Below are 16,874 nucleotides of genomic sequence, written 5' to 3' on the forward strand. Positions count from 1 at the left end.
CAAAGTGCTGTACAATCGGTGTGCGCAGAGGCTAAACTCACTTAGGGTAAAGAAATATCCCCGTTTTCCACATGAAAAAAACTGCTACATAGGTTAAATTCTTTGAGGTCACACAGTGCCATCCTGGATTTAAACGCTATTTCTTCCCATATGGTACAGAAAAGTCCCATTAACTTCACAACTATATCTCATGGGGTGTGACAAGGAGAAGGAGTTCTTATTCTCAGTACCTCTAGTCCACGTAGTGGGGTACAAAATAATCGAGAAAGAATTTCTGTCCGTAATCTCGTAGAGGGGCAAAAGAGTAGGCCATTTTTTTTTCTATTGTTGCTCTAGAAGTTTTCAAACACAGGCAGGGCATGAATACTGCAGCTATAAAATAAAAATTTCAAAAATACCAAGCAAGTTATGAGAGAAAACCTCACTGAAAATCAAAGGGACGCAGGAGCCTAAGGCTTTTTCTTCACAGCCTCTGGTGTGAACCCAGGAGTTCCACAAAGAAATAAAGCCTCATGGTTATTCTGCCCAAAGGCAAAGACAGCTCAGGAACATGCCTTTGTGACCTGGAGCTGCCACGAGCACATGCCCCATCGCTGCCCTCTTGCTCTCCAGACGCAGAGGGCAAGACAGTGCATACACAGGTCTCTCCAGTCATCTGTAAGGTCTAATTTTCAGGCTTGAGTGTGAGCAGTTGGGTGGGACTTGATCACCTGATGGGCTTGCTTCCAAGATTGTGTAGACATAGCACAAGTCATTTAAGATGCAATTAAGATACTGGATATTAGGGACTGTATGTTAGGGAGGAACTCGTGTCGCCTCAGTAGTCAATAGAAACACTTCTATAGCTGCTGAATAATGATTTCCCATCCCTCTCTTCCTGACCTAGTCTCAGAAGTTTCTCCTTCGCTTCTGCATCTGGATGTCCTAAGGGTACCATAAAAATAGATGCAGATTTATGGACCAGAGTCATGGTATTATTTGTGTTTGTTTTTGCAAAAATGTTAATAGCTGTTGCTACTTCTAATCACATCTTATTGCTTTTGAAGATGGACTTCAGTTTGACATTCAAAAAAACTACTCCAAAACCCACCGCTTCAACTACTGATGCTGCCAGCTTCTGTCCTGGCCCAAAATGAATTCATTATTTGCATAAGTGCTTTGCACTGTTCCAGACCACACAGCTTTCCTGTATTCAGTGTGCATGTTCTTTTCGCTAGCAGCAGAGTTGGACAAGTCAGAGTTCAGACTTCTCGCTGTGTGGATGATGTCTCCCTTCTTTCATGACATTTGTTTTTAGCTTTTCAGGGGCCCTGTTTGGGGTGTGCATCATTTAATTGCAGGTTGATGTTATTATAGTTACAAAGTGTAGCCGTTTTAAATCTCTAATCTCAAATATGAGATTGTGCTACCAAAACCATACCAGTCTCTGTATCCCAAACAACCATGGCTTTACAGTGATTTTTCAATGGTAGTAGAAAGATGGGAGAGAAGAAACCAAGAGAATCAGGAAAAAGAATCTGGAAGTGATAGAGAAGTAAATATCAACGTATTAAATACTAACATCTGAATTAATTCTTAGGATAAGAAACAAGCATAGGACTGTAGCCATAAAGAAAAATGAACTGCTCTGTGAAATATCTAGAGATCTGTACCAGCTTGCAGGTCAGGACACAGCCATGCTTCATTCATCATATGTAGGAGCAAAGAGCTAGGCTTCACAACAGCAACCTCATCTGCTGATAGAAATGGCTGTATGAAAATTCAGGTACTTGAGTTTTAATTTCAAATAGGCTCATTTTCTCACCATGAGTCCTAGGGAAAAAATCTTGGGATTATATAAATGCTAAGGTTGCCTATAGAAATTATTTGTCAATAGCATGTACTACATATGGGAGCCCATCCATTAATTAAACTAGTTCTCACTCAAATCTCAAAAGGAGAAAGTTTCAAACTAGTATAATATTCTCTTGCTTGATGAACCCAGATCTATTGCTTGATTTAGAGGAGTTATTCGATTCAGCTGAGTGTGCTAGTAGGCTTACTACTAGATAATAGACTATAGTTTGGCTAAATATATTCACTGTGGATTATGGTACATTTGTTACCTGGTGGATTGGATGACCCAAGCATCACAGAAATGAGAGAGGGAAGCCAAATCTGTTAGCAGTTCTTAACAATGTGCCATTTCCCCACAACAGTCTCTGTTTCCCACTTGTGTTCGTAGTCTTTTTCCTCTCTAGGAAATCCAGTCTCTGTGTAGATGCAGGGCCCCACTTGGGCCCAAACAGTCTGATGGTTGATGCACCTGCCTTAAAGTCGTACAGTTCTAAGTTATCCTTCTCTTGTGGTTGAAGAACTGGACTAGGACTTCAGGTATCCTAGATCAACATCCAACTCTCTTTCAGACTTCCTATGCAGATGTGGGCAAATCACATTCACCTGGATTTGCATCTGTTTTAAAAATCTGCCACTTGTGAAAAACTGGCCTGAAAGGCTTTATTTTTTGAGAATCTATAATAATAATACTAGGCTTAGGCTGTCTGTCTGGAGCACTCTAATTGGTTGTCTTGGCAGCCAATCACAATGCTTACTGAAACAACCAGAGCGCTCCGGACAGACAGAATAAGTGTGCTATTATCATACATTCTCCGGCATTTCAAATAGATATTCAGGCGAGTCAGAGCTAGGATGAAGCACGAGGGTATCCCACCATGCAGTGGGCAGGCTCTGCCAAAGGAGGGGGGGAAAAAAAAAGTGGTGAGGGGAAGGTGGCCGGAGGGTGGCTGGGTGTGCTGTCAGCCGGAGAAGGTGGCGAGGACGGTGCACAGAGCGCTGGAAGCCCACCAAGCTCAAGCTTCCCCAAGCATACCCGGGCTTCCAGTGCCCTATGCACTGTCCCCTCTGCCTTCGCCAGGTAGAGGAATATTGCTGTAATTTGATATGTAGCAAACTAAAACACATGGGATGTGTTTTAGTTTGCTATGTAAAAAATGTCATTTAAATCGAACTACACCACCGAGCGTGTACACTGTTATGCAATTAAATCATTAAAAAGGGCAAGTAAACCACTAAAAGGGGCAATTTCCTCACATGTACAAGGGACCTTAGTCACGTGTACAAAGGCCTTCTTATTCTGTGACTATAAGCAAGTCACAAGGTCAGACTTTTGACAAAATATGTATTTATATTCCTAAGCCTGTTTTATACATGGACAAACTTATGTAGCCTTTTTGAAGGTGAGGAGTTTCGATTCCATTAAAGTATTTGGCCAATGGATAACTAAAAATCTTGTATTGAAAGAAATGCTTTTGCAATAAAAAAAATGTAATCACAAATGTTTTGCGGGTTTCAGCTAGTAGTCTATTAATTCTGTTCATGTCATCTAGCCTTTCCATTAGCATGTGCGTGTATGGTTGAAAGAAGCAAGCCACAGCTATAAATTCATTCAACTTTTCTTTTCTAAATATGTTTGAAAAGGGGATTTAAGCTCTCTTCTATACTTAAACTCAGAGCCTGCAGCTTTTACTCAATTAAACTAATGAAATAATCCATAAAAATAAAAGAGTTTTACACACAAACTCTGGCTTCAAACCTGTGGGATTTATAAAATTCTTGATTAGAAAATAAAAATTTAGTGTCTAAATCACATAAGAGTAATATGAAGCTTTTCGCTCACTTCTTATGGTCATAACAGTGGCTGGATATTAATAGGGCTATCTAAAGAGTTAGACTTCATCAAAGCTTTGATCGGTCCTTCACCAAGAGGCAGTATACACACACAAAGCATTTCTCTTTTTCTGTTTTGAACTGGTTGCCTAAAAGAAATACTTTTGCTGTTTTGAGAGCAGTCCCATTGGCTCTAGGGAATACACTGAGAAAAAACAGCAATAAGGTTTATTTCAGTAAGATCTAACACTTACTGCTTTAAAACCATAAAAGGGAAATAAATGGAAACTCGGGAAAGGAGAGCAGGGCATCCAAACATTTAGCCAAGTTCCAGTTCCATCCTGAAAAATTGAACAATCAAGTAAAGTGAACACCACTAGTGTCCTCAACTGTGTTTCCACTGGTGAATAAGCAAAAAAAAAAAAAAAAAATTCATTTACACCATTAATCCCTACAATAGCTGATATTGAAATAACCCATTCACCTTTTCCAATCTTCCTTTGTATCCAAGGAAGTTACACAATGGTCAGTTGGTAATGTTAAGTATGTAACTCAAATGAAACGTGTACACGTAATCAAAGCTTCTACTGCATTCTCTTTACCTCAGCTCTAATCCCCTGCTATACTCCATCTAATCATGAACAAGATAGCAACAGTTACTAAGAGAGAAACGTGTTTGGAAATTAAAATGTGGATGTCGAAATGGTGGTTCTGTGCCAGGTGTATGTTAGTTTATGCACACAGAGAATACAAGGCAGGACCTCCTATTTTACTGTGTGAACCATTTAAAAACAGAATGAGCAAAACAGGAGAAAATGGCACGTGACCATACTAACTGGCACGGAGATGAATTGAAGAGGAAAGGAAGTAGGTCTTCTCCATCTATCTGATGAGTCTACAAGCCTGCTTCTAGGAGCGCGAGGGCTCCGATTTATAGGAGTATTACTCCAATTGATTATGTGGAGTTCTGATTTAGATCATTGTAAATAAGAAAGAAAACAGACCACAGAATAAAGCATTTCCAGTGCTAACCTTGTATAGGAGATATATTGATTCCATAAACTAACAACCTGAATGACTACAAGCCACCCTGTATTTTCAGAACCGGATGCAAAATATCTGTGTGTACACACACATGCATACAAGTGAACATAACTGAGAACAGATTTTTTTTTAAAGGAAAGTCAAATTCCTTCTTTTTGTCACAGGCTCACATTAACTAAACCACCACCTCATGAAAAAAAAACAATGTTGTAGGTCTTGCATGCTGGAAAGGAATTAAGAAGCATAAGAATGAGTGGGCAATTGTTTTGGGTGGAGGGCCACTTACTGAGTTTTGGCAAGCCATCGAGGACTGCACGACAGGTAGCCCAGGGCAGATAAATATTACTTTTCTAAGTGTTTTCAGGGCTCCATGGGCCGGATAGAATGGCCTGGTGGGCTGCATCTGGCACACAGGCTGCATTTTGCCCACCCCTGAGTTAGGGCTTCTGTTCATAAATCCCAGAGACACTCAGAGAGGAGTGCTGTAGAGAGGACAGGGTCAATTAACCAGACAAGGAACAATTACTCCTGAGCATGGCTTCTTTGTACTTCTTTATCCTGCATGATACTGGAAGCATGTATTTGCAAGTTGTGATTAGTTCAGAAAGAGTCTCAAAAGATGTGACAAGGTATTGTGAGTCGGTATTATGTTCAGACAAAACTCCTTTAGTCCGTTATTACTTTCTTTGCATGTTTTCTTGCTTCCTGGAACAGGCTTTCTCCATGAAAAGCTACTGTAGGATTTGTGATCCAAGATCAAGAGGTAGTGAGATTGGCTTGAAATATCCCATTTTAAGGGATTTGTGCCCCAATCAAACAGTTTTAAGTGAGTTCAAAGAGGCCAGTTCTTTGTGAGCCTCAGTCATATTCCCCAAAAGAAGAGTGAGTCAAGACAGGTCTGCCCAGCTGGCAGCCCAAACTCCTGCCCACCTGCTGCTCCCCGCATTGCTTCTGTTGCTGGGGCAGCAGCTGCAGACTCTAAGGCAGGGCAGTACAGTGGGATGCAGCCTAGTAAACTCACTGCCCAGGTGTCAGGGGGTAGGCTTGAGCTGGTGCATAGAAGTGCCCGCAGATGATACTGGGGGAGCGGGGGAAGAGGCTCATAAGGGGCCTGCACTGCTTGTGCAGCAGCAGTGAAGGGGGTCTCCCACATAATGGTCACAAGGAATGGGGGGAGGAGTGGGTTTACATGGCAGGGTGGGGTCTTGCCCATCTATCCAGCAGCAGGAAGGGCTTGCCTACACATCAGGGGGCTGGAGAGGGGGCTCCCGGGGTGGGAGTTGCATACAACATGGGTCCAGGAGCCCACACACCATGCAGCTCCTACAGTGTGTGGCTGGGGGCCCGTGACCAGTGCAGTGTGCAGTTCCCAGCTGCTTTGAAGTTGGGCAGGCCTGACCTCCAATTTTCCTCTGAAGGAGGTCAGTTAAGGTGTCAGTCCTTTAGGGCCAACTCCATTTGTATCGTGTTTCATATTGCTACCTATATTCAAAACAGTTCTAAATTTATATGCCTTAGGACTAATGAATCAAGTTAATCCTAATGCTGTACATATTCTCTACATATTTTGAAGCCAAGGACAGCTTCTTCTTCTGTGACAAGATTATACCATGATCCTGTTTTATAAGTAATTTCTTACAGCCTTCTCTATTCAGGCCCTAATATAATCAAGCTGTTACGTGCTCCAGGAAAATATTCATGACCTGTTACATCTTATTATTTGTAGACTTCATAAATTCTTTCAATGACTCTGACTGGCATTTTAATAGGGCAGACAATAAACCATCAATGAAATCACATATCTTACCGGCCAGGCCATGGCCTTATCTACAACTTCAGTGCTGCTAAAGGACATGTTATAAAACATATTTGTTTAACTAAAGATTGTAGCTGTTGAAATTTTCCACTCTAAATACATCTTAGAATGTGCAGGGGACCTTATAGGCTTAGATACAGATGTTACATCTATCACTCTTTAAGCATGCATAAAGCACTTTAAAGCCATAACTGAACAGACATTCACAGCTCTTAGAGTGCTTTAAAAATGGCAGATTGCACTCTAAGTCAACCCTTGATGGATGAGGTATTAAACTAAAGCGCTTCCTGCTAGCGCATCCCATATACTCAGCAATGTAACTGCTCTAATTACAACACCCCTCTCTTCCTACAAATGACTGTTTTTTCCTCAGGAACCTTTTTAGCATTGGATCACCTCTCACTGGCACTGGTGCTAATACAGAGTTGCATGTATCAACACCAGCGCAGAAGCCATATAGCATTGCATCCATTTTCTAGCACCACTGACTCTGTTCCCACAGAATAAAGCTTGCCATAGTGTTGACTCTACTAAAAGGGGATGATAAATAAAATGTGTAATATGTAATAAGGAAGAAATAACAATCAGGTAATATTTTTGGTGCTCGTGGTGCTCATGGTGCTCTGGTGTGGTGCCAAAGGACTAGAAAAGGGCCAATGTGGTTCCCATTTTCAAAAAAGGGAGGAAGGAGGACCCAGGAAACTATAGGCCAGTCAGTCTTACCTCGGTCCTGGGTAAGCTTTTTGGGAGAATTATCCTGGCGCGTGTCCATGAGGGGCCAGAAGGGGAGGTTATGCTTAGGGGCAACCAACATGGGTTCATTAGTGGCAGGTCCTGTCAGACCAAGCTGGTGGCCTTCTATGACCAGGCTACAAAATCCTTAGATGCAGGGGTAGCAGTGGACGTAGTCTTTCTGGACTTTAAGAAGGCCTTCGACACTCTCACCCCATTCTCATTAAAAAACTAGGGGACTGTGGCATTGTCACCTACACAGTCAAATGGGTTGCTAACTGGCTGGAGGGCCTCACCCAGAGAGTGGTGGTGGATGGGTCATTTTCAGCCTGGAGGGATGTGGGCAGTGGGGTCCCCCAGGGCCCGGTCCTCGGACCCACACTGTTCAACATCTTCATCAGTGACTTGGACAAGGGGATAAAAAGCACCCTATTCAAATTTGCTGCCGACACTAAGATGTGGGGGGATGTGGGCATGCTAGAAGGGAGGAATAGGCTGCAATTGGACCAAGACAGGTTACAGGTGTGGGCAGATGAGAACAGGATGGGTTTCAACACTGACAAGTGCAAGGTGCTGCACCTGGGGAAGAAGAACCAGCAGCATACCTACAGGCTGGGGAACTCCCTTCTCATCAGTGCAGAGGTAGAAAAGGATCTTGGAATTATTATTGATGCCAAAATAAACATGGGCCAGCATGTGGGGACGCAATCAGGAAGGCCAACCACACCTTGTCCACAGATCCACAGATGCATCACGAGCAGGTCCAAGGAGGTGCTCCTCTCCCTCTATGCGGCATTGGTCAGGCTGCAGTTGGAGTGCTGTGTCCAGTTCTGGGCGACACACTTCAGGAGGCATGTGGACAACTTGGAGCAGGTCCAGAGGAGGGCCACTTGCGTGATCAGAGGCCAGCAGGGCAGGCCCTACGAGGAGAGGCTACGGGACCTGAACCTGTTCAGCCTCCACAAGAGAAGGCTGAGGTGGGATCTAGTGGCCTGTTACAAACTAGTCAGAGGGTACCAGCAGGCATAGGGGGAGTCCCTGTTCCCCCGAGCACTGCCAGGAATGGCTAGAAATAACGGTCACAAGCTGGCAGAGGGTAGATTTAGACTAGACATCAGGAGCCACTACTTCACAGTCAGGGTGGCTAGGATCTGGAATCAACTTCCAAGAGAAGTGGTGCTGGCTCCTACCCTGAGTGTCTTTAAGAGGAGGTTAGATGAACACCTTGCTGGGGTCAATTGACCCCAGTACTTTTTCCTGCCATAGCAGGGGGCCAGACTTGATGATCTTCTCAGGTCCCTTCTGCCCCTACCAACTATGAAACTATGACATTTTTATTATATTACGGAAAAAAACCATGAAAGAATAGCTGTTTTAGAATGAAGTACCTGTGATGGTTCAGGAATTATGTAAGGGGCAAGAATTTTGGGGGGTGACATCTTTTAAGTGGACAAACTGTATAGTTGGGGTAAAGTTAGGCAAACTTTCAAATGCAAGACCTGAAGATGAAAGCTTTGCATTCAAAAGCTTCTCTAACTTTATCCCACCTATATATTTGGTCCAATAAAAATTGTCACCTCCAAAAAAAATCCTTGCCTCTTGCATGAAAGAGAATAATATGGAAAGCACAAAATTATGAAAATAGGTAATAATTCAATTTTTAAATAATTCTAAATTGAATAAGAGAGATGTGTATTATAACAGTGAGAAATATAATTATTTAAAATAATATTAAATAAGAAAGTTTTAAAGGACTTTAACATTATACACACACACATGTACATGCAAAAGTGAAGAATCTCTTATCAAAATAGAAAAAGAAATAAAATAACATTTAGAAATTCTGTAAATGTAGATAATAGTAATAATATAATAGTAATAATAATAGACCAATGCAAATAAATTGCAGTTTTACCCAAATATTCAAATAATGTTGAACCAAAAGAGGAAAACTTTTAAAAATAAAAGAAAATTTAGAGGGGAAGAAAAGTTTTGTGTAGGAATCTGCACTTGCAAATTGATTGGAATGAGAAACAAAAGAGGACAGTAAGCAACTTACTCACATTGTAGTTGAAATGAGAAATTGAATTGAAATCTGGCAAGAAGCATTATGCTCCAAGACGTCCACACTCTACAGACACAAAGAAAAGAATTCAGGATCTACAGGGCTTTACCCAAATGAGCCTGTTGCTATCTGTTATGATCTGGTGTTTTTCTGGCGGACTCCATGGAAATCAGTTAATGGTCTTTACTAGTTTCCACAACACAACAAACCACTAGACCTGGTGCCGTTAATTGACAACTTCAGTAGAGATGCCAAATGAGTACAGAGGCTGATCTTTCAAGGTCACACCTCTAAAGAAGCAGCTACATACACTTACACTACCACTCTCCATGTTGTATGGAGAGTTATGTGAAGTGAATACTGAGAGTTTTGGGGTGGGGAAAGTGGGTTGTTTATTTGTTTTGGTTTTTTTACACACACTAATTTCCTTTTGTCAAAGCATGTTAGCTACTGAAGTTTCCCAGTCTGCATCCAATAGTTTTATACTTAATTTTAAAGTATTGCTGTCTTCAAATACAATTCTAGTGACATTTTTAGTGTGTGGTTTGTTAGGGTAACTGTATTTGGATCTTGGGGAGCACTGGATTTGCAGCTGAATATAAGGCTATAACCTGTGGCCTAGCAAAAGCTGCTGACCACAAGGCAGAATGATATATTAAAAGTATATTGCAAGATGCTTAGGTAAGCAGATTTTGCTTATGAATACTTATGCTAAGCCAGCCATTTGCTTATGCTAAGTAACCATCTTAACTGTGTCAACCACTTTTGAATGAGTCCGTGTGCCACGAATGAGGGGAAGCCTTACGAATGTGGAAGATGGTACAACAAGGGACTGAAAAACAGACCGGAATGAGTCTGTGTGCCATGAATGAGGGGAAGCCTTAGGAATGTGGAAGATGGTACAACGTGGGACTGAAAAACAGACTGGAATGTGGAAGACAACATGTAATTGGTACCAGGATCCAAGATGAACATCTGCAAAAGCGTGAATGGTGGTTGGTGAAGAAGCTTCCAGGTTTTGGTCAAAGTCCGCCGATTGACTAAAGAAGCAAGTGCATGGCCTTGGAAATGCTCATAGCAAAAAAACATGTAAATGAGTACAATGCATAGGCAATTCCATGCTAATGAAGCAAACAGCAAACAGAGGCAGAGCTTGAGATGGGAGGAGAAATGGGTGGAAGAGAAGGAGGGACAGAGGTGGAATAAACGTTAACAAGCATAAACCAAAAAATGTATAAATGTGGAAAGAACTATTGTTCATCACTGCTCCCCGTGTTCATAGGCTGTGCGTCTGTGAGGGAGCTCGCCCGAAGCTGTCTCCATTCTGAATAAAGCTGTTGTAAGCAATGTGTGCTGGTGTTTGCTCCCTGCTTGCTCTGGCTAATGAGTAACAGGATCCATGAGCAATTGGATCGTCATCTCCCTAGTCATTGGGAGCCGCATGGAGTCGGGGTATAACATGGTTATAGATTGTACCCCCTTATCCATGATACACTTTGGCAGGCAAATAAGAAAAGCAGACGCAGAGTGAAAAGTATTTTTCTTATAACTAGAAAAAGCACAGAAACAAGAGCACCACACCCCTACCATGGGGAGAAAGAGCTGGCCCTGCCACCTGACAAGTTTTCGTGCCCTTTCTAAACAGATGGAATCCCACTCTTTCTCCCCCAGCTCCTTAGGAGGATGCTTAGCTATCAGAAAGCTGACTATATAACTTCATAAGTGTGCAAACATACTGTATTTCTGCAGTGTTCTTCCAAAGTCCTTCTCAAATACAAAAAACCAAGCAGCGTGGTTTAGATAAACACTGTAGTAGGCTTGTGTCAAACAAAGAAATATTTATGGAAGGCCATTCAACTTGCATTATTTATCTCAGAGACTCAAACAGCTCCAGAGCAGCCAGTCAGATCTACCAACTAAATACATATTTATAAATGCTTTAGAAACCTATTTTGTTTACCCAGTAGACCAAAATGGCTTGTTCCGATCTATTCTGGTCTCTCGAGTACAGTAAATGTATATTTAGACACCTAATAAAAAAAATCTTATGACATTTCTTTAGGAAATAATTACATTGCCCTACGTACGGTACATTTTTCTTTTCCAGATACCAAAAACAACTGGACCATTTTAAAGGCTCACAGCATATTATTAACAAATTGATATACCCATGCACAAGTGTTAATTACTGAGCGGGGACCTTGTTTGCAAACATACAGCCTGAAGTGAACATTTGCAAATGAAGAAGAAACCCCTGAAAAATAAGGATTTAACAGAAGATCTGGCAGGCTTAGCCATGGAAGCATAAACAAACTGCTGTGCCGTAATCAGTTAATAGTACATCCTGCAAGCCACAAACACCCCAGTGATTTTTGTGAGCTGGATTGGTTGGATCAGATAACAGAGCTGCTGGTACGACACACTACAGGCTAGATCCTCGGAGTGTAAATCAGTGCAGTTACACCGACTTCAAAGAAGCTAAGCCAGCATAGACAGCTGAGGATACGGCTTCTTGGTTTCCTGTGCGTTTCAATTTTGGACCAGGTAGCTGTAGATTCAAATGGCACATTACAGGCATAGCAAGCTCATCAGTGCCTGGGGAAGGGTTATGCTGGCCAATGTGATGGGGCTGCAGGTGCAGGGAGTGCAAGGGGAGGGGAAGTCTTACCTTACCAGGCTCTCTGCACACTGAAGGCAGCAGCGTGGGCTTGGGCAGCAGGAGCTCCATGGAATAGGCTCCCTAAGAGCTGCTCCTGTTTGCTCCCTCCCCACCCCAGATATGCTACTGGACACAGGGCTGTACCTCCTGTGACAAAAAATGCCTGTGTGGGGAAGGGACCGGGTGAGCAGAAGCACCATTCTGTTCACCTCACTCTTCCCAAACCCCTGGATACACCGCTGGGTGCAGGGGAGCTCCTATAGCCGGCCAGCACAGGGCAAAGATTTTCTACGGGGAGCAGGTGGCAGATCCTGGTGCCCCACACAGACAGCACCCCGGTATGCCCCGTTTGACCCCTCCGCCCCCCCAGTTACACTAGTGTTGGGCTGCTAGAGTACAAAAAGCATGGCAAATTTGCTAGTGTCTTGAAGCTCACTCTCTCTCTTCTAATTGCGTCTTCCCTTATATGATTAGTGACCCCCTTACTTCCTCCAGGCATCGCACGTTCCTCATTCTGCCACCATTCCTCAAGTGCTCTTCTGAAGCACATAGTGTAATCAGCACTCATTCCCTGCTCTACACATGCAAAGTCTCCTGCTTTTTAGTCGCTCTTGCTGCTGCCTCCTTCCTCAGTCTGACACACGCTACTGTCTGGCACCTCTCGGTAAAAACACGAAGAAAGATATTGAAACATGACCAAATACAAAACGAAACAAAAATTATTTTTTTTAAATTAAACAGAGCTCTTTTGATACATAATGGAACAGGTTTTCTTCTCGTCTCTATCAACCAGAATATCCGACGGACTGAAATAATACAAAGAAACTTGTATTTTGTAGCCTGAAATCATATAAAGATGCTAGAGTTTCTTTAATATGGTATTATCTTGGGACATGCACACAGAGGCACAGAGCCAGTGCTTGCTCCTTGTTCAAGGAGAGCCTGTGGTCTGCTCCAAACAATTTAGGCACCACACTAACCTCTAGTGATGCAGGGATTTGTAAGTTATTTTCTACGGGTCACAATCTTGCCCTAGTACGGCACAACCCCGTCAAGGGTTGATATGCATTCTTCTAAAGATGCCTTTCCTATTATTCACATAAAAGTACTGTTGCCATGACAATTGTGTATCCATACTCCCCTTGCAATGGGCACATTCAGGAAACCACTTGTTCTCCTTCGTTTGAAAAGCTGTTAAGGAAGTTAACATAAAAAGTTTTAATGGACTGCTGTGATTTGGAATTACTTGCGACATTAACAGATTCCTGGCTTCTTTTTCCTCCTGGTTTACACAAGTACTTAATGTGTATTCTGACACAGTGTACTTTAATACCTTCTCTCAAAGCCAACCAGTGCTTTTTTTTTCTCTCTCCAAGTGCTTCCTTTCCAGGCTGAAACTCTCTGAAGTCTTAATTCTGAATTCTGCTTCCTTGCAAATCTCCCAGTCTTCAACTTGACCTCTGCTTATTCTATGCATGAACATGTTTCAGATAATACTGCTGGTAGCGCTCCCTCTTCTAGTTTCAATTGCAGGCATTACGGGCAAAAAAGCACCTCCCAATCATATGGATGTACTTGGCTTTCACTACATTCGTTAGTATTTCCCCCACTTTATTCTTGCCTGGCAGGCATGGAGTTCTTGCACCTTTAAGTGCCCTCCACCTGAATCAGAGAAGATAAGTTTTCCATTTCCTGTTTTGGGTTTGAATTTTGCAATGTAGTATAGGTACTATGCCAACAGAAATCCCTTTCAAATGCTTAGCAAATAGAGACTCCTAGATGAAGGGGACTTGTTCAGTAAAATGTTAATAAAACAGGAGGCTGCCATTTTTATTTTCCTGACAGTTGTTCTATTGAGACTGAACATGTGGGCTATTAGCATACACAGCAGTTGTACAGCGGCCTGTCATTCTGCTTCCTGCATAACTTATGTCTAAAAGTCTACTCAGTGTAAACTCTGACTTAGTGTCAGCTATTGCACAAACACTGGCTGAAGTCATTTCAATTTGCATCCTTATCCCACGAGTCAACCTAGAAATTCAGACGGGGTGCTATCACATGTGGGGTGACTGATACATTCAAACCTATCGATCGATACATACACTTGCAACATGAAAAGGTATCAATGTCAGCTGGCTCCAGGTTCATAAGAACATAATACTTGAAGCAACCTCCTTGGTTATTGAGTCTAGTCCCTGGCTATCGCAGGTTACCGTTTCAGACTCTGTTTCATTAGTTGCCTAAAAAGACAGTAAGTTTCATAAATAAAATAAGTGGTCCATGGGAAAACTCAGGGATGACTCCAGAAACCTTTGTCTATCACGCAGAGTGGTAGAAATACAATTTGTAGCTTTGGATTTGCCACGCTGGCTTGATAAATCTGCTTGTCCGTGCAAAATAAAATAATGCTGAGCAGTTGCTCCATCCATGGGTATCAAATGCTGGGGATACAGGTGATGCAAATGCCACGTCGATTTTTATCCTCCATTTATGGTTTGGTTTTCTTGTTCACTCCATATTCTACCAGCTCATAAATCACAACATCCTGCAGCATTGGCAATCTCAGGTTAGGATACGGTGACCTAAAAAGAAATAAAATATCCCTTGCACTTTCTGCTGCCCTTTCTATCTTGGGTTTACATCTGAACCGTGTGATTTCTAAAGCTTCTCATTAATTATTATGTTCACTTCAGCTGCTCCTGTTGGGAGAAGAGGTTGCGCTCATCCGGGGAAAATGAAAGGAGCACGAGGGGAAACGAACATGTTTATTCTCTTGTTCGATCTGTGTTCCTTGCTTGCGCGGAGTGACAGGCAGCTTGGTGTGGCAGCTAGCCATGCCAGGGAAGAAAGCTACACAACAGGGTGTTTATTCAGCTGCCAATGCAGCATGGTTTCCTCTGTATTCAAAAGGAAAAGTACAGCTGCCTTCAGCCGTGTCCAAACAGAGGAGAAAGGAGGTTCCAGCCTAGAAAGTCTATACACTGCACCGCAAGCAGCTTTGTGGCACGATACAGAGTAGTCCAAAAAGAAGGGACGTTCTGTGTTATCCACAAAGTCTCTTAGCTACCTTCCCCTGGTAGTTTCTACTCCCCGGCCCCTAGGGAATCAGAGACCTGCTGCCAATTAGGCTTGTCTGCATGCCCCATTCGAATACTTGCTTTCCGGCAGCTGCTGCCTTGTTTCTTTCTGCCTGAGGTGGTTATTTGAACCTAGATGGGTTTATCTAGCCTCTCACACTAGCAAAGCCATGTACTGAATACTGAACATTGTGTATTGAACACAAACGGGCATGTGAAGCTACTCGTTTCCTCCTGCCCCTATCCCTCCACCCACCCCACCCCAAACTACTTAAATGTGGAAAGTTAACCTCCTGATTTATTTATGTTTAGTCAGGACACATTTTTTTTTTTTTTTCCTATTTCTGCCGGTAAATGCTGCTGGATTTGAGCATACTTCACAGTGGATTTACTGTAGCCCTTGGCAATACTGAAGCAGACCACAAAAGCACTTAGAGTTTCAGAATCCATCAACTTGATTCCAAAAAGTAAATTTGGGAGCCAAACAATATTACTGAAGTCATTGCGGTTTGCTTTAGAAAATATATTTGAAACTATCCAAATTCACTGAAAACCAGCATTTCCTCTACATTTGTGATTACTCTTCCTTGTCCTGAATTCCATAAAGAATAGAAATAAGGACAGGGCAATTTATCTAGGATGTCTTCTATTTTTTTTAAGTTAATACCATGCCTGACAATGGCTAATTAATTGATTCTTTTACTCCCTCTCTCTCTCTCTCTCTTCCAAAGGTTTTCTCACTCTAAACCAAAAAATGTGTCAAGTGATAATTAAATCTCACTCCAGATAGGTTTGTATGAAACTGGTTAACTTCACTATTTTTTTTCACATGTGAAAGATCCTGACTCCAGAAAGGGTGTAAGATTATAATCTTTGACAGCTGCTAGAAAAGTCATTTTTCCCTTAATTAATTTCTATCCATTCCCTTGTTAGTCTAATTGCCCCATTGCATTATTTTTTTGGAGTATTGCACAAGAAAGACAATGTGGAAACACTATCTGAGTATTATAATTTCACAACACAGGTCTCTAATTTTTTTTTAATGTGAGCCACACTTTTGATTATTATTCTGAGTGAAATGTCCTCCTCCTGGCAATAGATTGCAATTCTGTGACAAGATATGCCCTGAACAGATTCAAAGATAATACACATTCTTACAAAAAAGACAGAACAGCTGGAGATTTATAGTCATGTGAAATCTTGCTTCAAGCAGAGTGGGAATAATGGATAAAATTAGTAAAATAAACAATATAAAATGAAACTACCCCTACTCATGATCTTGCACAAGGCAGGAGTTTTTATGGCTGGCTTATTTTCTTGAATTTCTTGTGTGGGTTCCATAAATTGCATGGATTATAAATGTTCAGTTAGGCACTGCAGGTTTTATCCGGGTACTACTTCTCTTCCTGAAGAGTTCTGAAATATGGTTGTTATTTAGGTCCTTGAAGAAAGACTGGTGCTTCCATATAATACGATTTTTCAGAACTGATTTGGAAAATGAGGAATTCAAGAAAGCTTGATCCAGGACTTCAGGCCCACTGAAGTCAACAGAATGACAGCCCCTGGCCTCTATAGGTTTAGGGAATAAAGGCAATTCTTGGACATAGGATAGGTAGTTATTTGTTGTTTGCTTTAAAAACATTGCTGAACAATTTGTGGTATTTCATTGATTGTTCAGCAATAAAAGAGCAAACTGACAAGAGAAACTTGCCATGGCCACCACTCTTATTCAAATCTTGCCTTCCATATAGATGAAGAACAAATATTACATCTACAGCAGGAGTGTCAAACTCTCTTGCCCCAATCCTTCCCTTT

At 42.0% G+C, this 16,874-nt stretch overlaps 1 protein-coding gene across 1 annotated transcript in view; it reads right to left on the reverse strand.

Annotated features, from left to right (window-relative positions):
* The window catches only part of FSTL4 (follistatin like 4), a 535,417-nt gene that overhangs the window by 471,360 nt on the left and 47,183 nt on the right, over positions 1-16,874 (reverse strand). The window lies entirely within an intron of this gene.

This window comes from Alligator mississippiensis, chromosome 9, assembly GCF_030867095.1.
Source record: "Alligator mississippiensis isolate rAllMis1 chromosome 9, rAllMis1, whole genome shotgun sequence".
Lineage (NCBI taxonomy): Eukaryota > Metazoa > Chordata > Crocodylia > Alligatoridae > Alligator > Alligator mississippiensis.